An 8,416-nucleotide genomic window follows, 5' to 3' on the forward strand; every position below is an offset into this window, starting at 1 on the left:
ATGCAAAATACCAGATTGACCCTGGCGATGAGAGGAAGAATGTTTATAGCAGGAATTGTGCAAAGTACACTGATTGACAGGAAGCACCAGCCTCCAATTTAATGACAAGTACCCTCCAGGGTGCTTTGAATGATCCTTCCAGCAAGCTTACCCCGGGCTAGGAAAGGGCTGGCAGACCTGGTGGCACAGAACTATGGTTCTAGCTACCTAGGAAAACCAAAGAAAGAAGACTGGAAGTTCAAAGTCAGCCTGGTCTGCATACAAGTTCAAAGCTAGCCTGGGCCAACTAGTGAAACTCTGTCTTAAAATAAAAAATAAAGAAAAATGGCTGGGAAATAGGTCAAAAGTAGGCTCTTTGCCTAGCATAGATGAGTTCATGTGAAGCCAGAGGTTCAACTGCCCATACTCCCCAACACACATTCACATGCACACACACACACACACACACACACACACACACATATACATGTGCACACACAAATATATACATGCACACAATTACACATATGCATACACACATGCACACACACACAGAGACACACAAAGACAATTGTTTGCTTAAGATACAGCTAATATATGATAGGGACAGAATTTGAAACTAGGGACTTGGGCCACCAACGTCATGATTTTGACCCCTGTGCCTCACTGCTAGAATCTTATTTATTTGCTCGCCACAGCCTAAATTCCCAATGTCTTTTATTGTTCTTTCCTCTGTGCTTTCATTTCCCCCCTCTATGTCACTATATATTTATTCCCACAAGAAAAAAAATACTGCTTCCTGTGCACTGTTTGTCATTGATATTTTCTGTTCTTCATTTATTTAGCAGACTGAGGATACTTCACTTGATGACTACTTGAAAAAAGGAATAAGGTTTGCTGACTTACACACAACAAATAAACATTTCAACGTCCGTGTATATATCTGAAGAAGGTTGGAGGAGAGAGAAAAAAAATTCAAAACCAAATCTCTGTCTTATGCGCTTACTTTCTGGGTTGGAACAAGCCAGACTCTTTTCTCTCTTAGTCCTTGGCCTTTGAGGAATTTGAGTCTGGTCCACACAGGCTGCTCATGTCAAGGCTGTAACCAGAAGCCTGTCTATAACCGGCCTACCCATCTCCTGAGCTACTTGAGGCCATTGCTACTTCCCTGTAACCTTCAAGGCTAGAGGGCTATCTCTGGCCACTTGCAGATCACTGTGGTATGACCTCTGACTTTCTTGTTCCTGCTTTGATTTCACTTTGCAGATTCTGATTTGAGTTTCCCATCAGACCAAACACAGATCGTGTAGCTTTCAATTCAGTGTGTTCTGTTCCTGCAAGAAGGAGGTCAATAGTTACCTGGGTGTGGCTGCTTTTCATTTACTAAATTATCTGTTTCTCAGAGGTGAGAGTGTGCTGTAAGACATTAGCCTGGTTTGGCTATCAAAACCTGGCAGGTGATTAGCAACATCTAATTTAAATATATGAAAATAAATGCATGAATATTGCTCATCTCCTGTCTTCATACTCAGAAGTCACTCGCATCCAATTTGCTCAAAAATCCATTCCCGTGTATGTTGTGTTATGAATCTTAGACTGAGAACACAGCTTTTTTTTCTTTCTTTTTTCTTTTCTTTTCTTTTCTTTTCTTTTCTTTCTTTCTTTCTTTCTTTCCTTTCTTTTTTTTTTTTTTTGAGACAGGGTTTCTCTGTATAGCCCTGGCTGTCCTAGAACTCACTCTGTAGACTGGACTGGCCCTGAACTCAGAAATGCACCTGCCTCTGCCACCCAAGTGCTGGGAATAAAGGCGTGTGCCACCACTGCCTGGCCACAGCTTCTTTTATTACATATGATTTTTAGTTTTTTGAACTTATAATTACATCATTCTCCTGTTTTCCTCCCTCCAGCACCTTCTATGTATCCCCTCACTCTCTCTCCAATTTATGACCTCTTTTCCTCTAATTGCTATTGCTTTACATATTTGTATGTGTATGTAATATGTACACACATACACATGTATCATCTTAACCTCTTAAATACAGCCTGTTCAGTCTAGCAATGTTACCTGTGTGTATATGATATCAGCACTTTTTCTTAAATAACCAGTTGGAAGGGAGTTCTTTCCTGGGGTAACTAGAGAATGCTAAGAGCAAGTGACACAGTTTCTGTATACTTTAAGATGTCCTTAGACACAATAGTCAGCAGAAAGATCCATCCAGATTGTTGTCAACTGCTCAAGCTTGGGGGCAGTGCATGGAGTGAATATATTGTTTTCTAAGTCTTTGTGGTTGGGAATTTCAGTGATATCCCTTTTTAAATATGCCTACTACAGACTGCTCATGTAATTAAGGTAGTGGTGATATTAAAGGACTTGGGAGTAGCTAAAACTCTAGCCATATATTCTTGGTATGATTGTGGGAGGAGGTGTTTGTATCTATTGTCACATGTTTGAGTGCTGACTTAAAATCAATTTATTTGGTAAGCTTGGGAAAGTATTCCAGTCCAAGGCTAAATAGATGGCTTCCTTGAAAATAATATTTATGCTTTGGTCTTCCTGTGGAGGACAGTATCTATCTTCCCACAGTGTGCTCTCTCAACGTCAGGCACCCAAGTAACCCAGATTATAATGCTGGGATTTCCTAGGAACTGGAATATGAAATGGTACTTGTGATAAAGTTAACTGGAAACTTTAGAGATACCGTGTGTGGAGGTGTGTTTAGATAAAGATTTACAACAAGAGATTATTCTTCTTCTTAAGAAAAAAAGGAAAATGTTGGCTTTATAAACTTTGAAAGATCAGAAATGTCAAAAAAAAAAAAAGCTGAGTCTTGTCTCTATGCAATTGGACCTTCCTACTATAAAATTGGGTTAATTAAGTAAAGACATGAAGATATCCTTAGTCATAGCAACATGTATGTAGACTACTGTGTGCATTTAATGTTTTTAATGGAATAATTTGCTCATGGAAGAGAAAAATACTAAATTAGAATTATTATTGTTTGCAACTTTGAAAAGTTAAAGATTCAAGAAAATTCATTGGGTTAGGACCTATGATGTAAAGATGCACCCTGTGATCCTGCTTGACACATTTCTGAGATTTCCAGTATCTCCATTTCCTACTGGACTTAATGAGCAGAGGTCATTCTGCTTAGACTTGAAGTGTTTTAGCTTTGAAATGCAAACACTGCTCTCAATTCACTTGGTAGCCTTTTCCCAATATGCTAAAGAACTGCTTCCCAAATGTATGGCATCAACAACACCAGGCTTCTGCTTAAAACATGGTAACTTTTGTTCTGTTAAGAACAAAAGTACACCCATGGGAAGAACGACAATGTTGGCCAACCAGACTCCCCAGGGTTCCCAAGGACTAAGCCATCAACCAAGGGGTACACATGGTTCCAGCCACAAGTGTGGCAGAGGAATGCCTTGTCAGGCATCAGTGGGAAGAGAGGTCCTTGGTCTTTTGAAGCCCCAGCATGGGAAAATCGAGGGTGGGTAGGTGGGAGTGGGTTGGGCAGAGAGCCTCTTCTTGGAGGCAAGGGGATGGGAAGATGGGTTGGGAGATTTCTGGGAGTGAGGAAACCGGGAAAGGATATAACAGTTGAAATGTAAATGAAGATTATATCTAATAAAAAAATTTTCAAAAAAGAAAAAAGAAAAGAAAAAAAGTCCAACTCACTTGCATCCAATTTTTGCTAGCTCACTTACTAGTGATGTGATAGTGGGGTGGGTGAAGATGCCCCTGAAATCCATCATAGCGGGGTGCATGTCAACTTCTGTAAACATAACAGTGGTATCCAAGATGAGAAGGTACCTGCAAATTCATCATGTGGGTGGTAGGAATTCAGCTATTTCCTAACCCTGAAACCAAGATCTAGGTCTTAATGGAAGGTAAACATGATGTGATCACAGTCATCAAACAGACAAACAAACGCCAAAACAAAGCTACATAAGACCAAATGCAATGCCCCAAATTAACCCACTCGCTCAAGAACCAAGTAACTTCCTGGAATGCTGGGAATTGTAGTAAGCCCCACTCGCTCAAGAACCAAGTAACTTCCTAGAATGCTGGGAATTATAGTTCTTGGAAAATAGCAACACCTCATTCAAAAGTATAGGGGCAGAATAGGAAGCTACAGGTTTGCCCTTATAAGCCCCTCCAATACCTGGCTCAAGGACATTCCAGCTAGGAAATTTTGGGGAATGATCCTGACCAAAGTCCCTCTCCTGGTCAGTGCTTAATATTTAATAATGCTTGCTTTAAATTTAGACCAAAATGGTGGAGCTGTTTTTTCTACAGAATCACAGGATTAACACTAACTTTCAGCAAAATACAGTTGACGAAGTGTCGGCCTACACATCCATCAGTACAAATAGGTTGTTTTTGAACATGGAACACATCCCATTTGGTTTGAATTGGTTTGGTGTGGTTTTTATCTAGAAGAGGTTAAAAGCTGTATAAATATTAAAGTGATCTGGTTTCTTACGGAGTGAACCAGACCCAATTAATTTTGGTCAGTATGATCCTAACGAACCAGAATGTGGCAGATGGAACATTCTGAGTTCCGCTGACCCACTTCAAATGAAAGGATACGCAACTGAGGCCCCTAACGGGATGGGCCTAATTAGAATTGTTTGTTTTAATGTTTCCCTGCATGTCTCCACATTGGGCCTATGCCTAGCTGTTCTTGGTCAACTGGTCTGAGGCTAAAATATGTTAATGTACATCACTCAACTGTTAGTCCCTAGAGGAGGGTAACCTTTGATCATAAATCCCTTTGGCCACTCGCTCTGTGTTACCAGATCAAGAATGTGGGTATTTATTTAATTTGGCATGAATTGGGAGAATTAAATCGACACATCACCAAACACAAGCCCTCCCTCCAGAAGATGTGGCTCAGGCAAGGATCCGAGTGCAGTCCCAGAGGAGCCATTTCTATGGCACATAAACTTTTTATGATACATAAACTCTAAATTTATTTTTGAATTTTTTTCAAGGCTGTCAGTGAGAGGGTGGCTGGCATATAGCAAACTACAGATTGTAAAAATCTTTCCACAATGAGGCAACTGCATTTTCCACAGTGACTGTGGTCCAGGTTCTCACAGCCGTGTTCTTACCACACTGGGCTATGGCCAGGGACCTTGGAGGTCAGACAAATACAGCTAGCAAAGGAAACCCTAGATGATGGCCCTGTTGCAGTGTCTTTTCCCATACTCCTCCCAATCACCAAGCCACTGGCTTCCTTGCCACAAGACCAGGGCAATGTCCTTCTCTCCTGCCCAAGTTTCCACACCATAGCTAACATTCCTCATTGTTCTTGGCCCAGAGTTTGGCCCTTGCTCCCAGAGCCTTGGAATCCATCTAGAAAGGAGGCTCTTCTAAGCCCAACAACCTCCTGTACAGACTTCAAACATACACAGGGGCCAGAACCAGCTCTCATGGACTAAGAAAACAACACAAAATACACAAACCTGGACCTCAAGCCTGCCAACAACAGACTAATAAATCTTCCCTTGTTGCCCTGGGTGGAAGAAACACTTCTGAGATCACTTCTGCTCTACTTGAGGGATTAAAACAACCCTCCAAACCCCAAAAATGTAGCCTAGATTCTTTGTCGACAGTCTGCAGTGAGTCCCAAATGGCCTGTGAAATAAAAGATTACTTTTTGAAGATCGAAGGAAGATTGTCTCTCTTCCTAAGCATTCAATTTTATCTCACCCCAAACATTGCTCTTTGCGAAATATAGCAGTCTCGGAAAGAAAATGGATAGAGTCACACAAGCATAGCATGAGTCTTCTTTGCATAATACAATGAATCTGTAGACTGTAAGTCCCTTCTAGTAAATACTTTTGAACAACTACGTTTTCTGTTCGCGGGATAGAAAAGTAAGTCTTCCTTGATGGAGATTTGAATTTATGGATTTAAGACTAATAACTACGTCCACAAACCTTTTTAAGAAAAAAAGTATGAATGTGGCCAAAAATGCAGCCATCTGCACAAGAAAGTCTATCACGTGGAAGAAGGGGAGAACCAGGAATGCAGCCACCTATGCATGGTGAGGACTTCAGCACAGGACTGTATCCACTCATTTGTCTTGCAACTCACATCCTTTCCAGCAATGGCTTCAAGATGTAGAGCTGCAGTTCTGCTCCATGGCTCTATTCTACAATATTCAAACAACAGTTTTCATTGGGCTCTGTGCTATCTGTGGCTTCCATTCGGGGGACTAGAATGGAAGTCAGTGAGAATGCTAGTATTTCTCCTTTTCTCATCCCCAGGATCAGGAGGTCCTCTCATTTGTTGAAGAAGGAAAGCTCTAATGAAACTAAAAACGTACTCAAACATTCATTCAGTTCTGAGCCTGTCTTTCTGCTATTAGAATGTACTTCCTTTTTTCCTAGAACTGAAATTTACGTATATTCTACAGCAAAAACAAACATGGTTTTTATTTATGGAGTAAGGGCAGAAAACCCATTAGAATCCAAGTACTCTCAGACAAACTAAGACAGTCTCAGCAGAACCTCAGCAGGACACAGAGCAGTCAACACCATGAGTCATGCTTTCCATCAATAAAAGTCCTTAAAACTCTGGTGGCTAGTAATTGGACAAGAGGTCACACAGCTCCCGGCAACAGGAAGAGCTCAGACTCCCAGCCTCTTAACGTAACTAAAAGAAAATGTGAGAGGTACATTTGATCAAACCTCTGTGTGCATAAGCATGGTCACATGGTCACATGGTTACATGGTTCCATGGCTGTATCATCCCATGGTCGTAAACCTGCCCCTTGAGGGACATACAGAACCAGTAAGGTCTTGCTCAGGATCAGAGACCTGTGAGACTTAGTGCAATTTAGAGTAAACTGATAGAAAGCCTGTGAATTCTTCTACCTAGGATAGAAGCCATGTCAATAAACATTCATTGTTTGGAATTAGATTTCTGCTTACCCACTTTACCCTCACTCTGTCCCTCTCTCTCCCTACCCAATGCCTCCACATATGTACATATATAATACAAGTAGCTCTGGAAGGTGGTATGGTTATAAAACAGGAGCAGTTGAAATGATAAAACAATAACCTCCCTAGATGGGAGAAAGAAATAAGTAAGATACAAAACATAGGGGACATTTTATTTGTCTGTATCAAAGAAGTGTTCATCATATGTAAGAGGAGCTTGTATAATAGTTTTAAGAACTTTGATTAACCAAGATTCCAACATTCAATTATAAATCTCCAATGATAAGATGTCTCCACACTCAAACATGGAGCTGAGTGTCAGTCACCTCAGCCACAGCTGAAGTCAGTGGCCTTGCTAAGACTGCTCTCCAGTCCACCCCACAAAAGCCAGAGACATTGCTACCTAGAGTTATTAGGAAGATGAATGAGACAATGCTATGGTCTGTGAAGTCTAAGCAAATGAAGTCACTTGTTCATTGTTCAGTGAAGCATGGGGTTGACAGAGCGCCGTCTACTTTCCCCTCGGTTCACCTCATCTCCCTAAGTGTGGAAGCAGGAAGCACCTCCCCAGCTCTGAATCTCCTCCAGTCTAACCTCTCTAAAATCACAGACAGCCTGGTAGATATTTCACATGAACCCATCACACCAAAGATCAACAAAATGCACATTGCTAGCCTTGCTTTCTTTTACTTAAAGTTTCCCCACACACACAAGACAGCATAATAAAAACAAGTGACTTTACAGGGAATACACATACATGGTAAGAAGGAATGATAGCCCCTGGATTGCCAGTAAGAGAAGACACTAGAAACTTACACACATACATGAGTTCTATACTATTCCATGTTACCCAGAAAAGAACCCAAGTGGTACCAATACCAATATTGTAATCCTACACACTAGCACAAACACATTTATGATGACTAATCCCTTGATTCCCAACTAGATGGTGAGCCCAACAAAAACATGGCACCTTTAGGATATTCAATGATTCCCATGATTCTGGTCATAGCAGGGAATTCCTTAAAACCAACTTTCTCAAAATATACAAAGAACTACTAACACATACTGATAAAAAAACAAATAGACCTGTTTAAATATAGGCAAATATTAGACTATTCAACTAAAACTTTCTTTGAAAGAATCACCTGTTCTTGTCTGGATCCTGAGTGTCCCTGAAATATATTTTTATATATTCATTTGATAACAGTCTTGTTGTACTTAAAGGTACAAGTATAAATGGTTTCTCCCAACTGTGGCAGTACTGGGAGGCCGTGAAACCTTTCATAGTGGGGACTAATGGAAAAAGTTTCATTGGGGGTGTGGCTTGAAGGGAACATTAGGGTCACAGCCCATCCTGTCTCCTTTGCTCTGTCTTTGTCTTCTAACTGCTCCAAGGTAAACAGCTCTTCCACTGTGCACACCCATCATGGTGCACTGTGATGGCAAGGGCCCAAGGCATAGGACCAAGCAACCTTGACTG

The sequence above is a fragment of the Apodemus sylvaticus genome, chromosome 16 (genome assembly GCF_947179515.1).
Source record: "Apodemus sylvaticus chromosome 16, mApoSyl1.1, whole genome shotgun sequence".
Lineage (NCBI taxonomy): Eukaryota > Metazoa > Chordata > Mammalia > Rodentia > Muridae > Apodemus > Apodemus sylvaticus.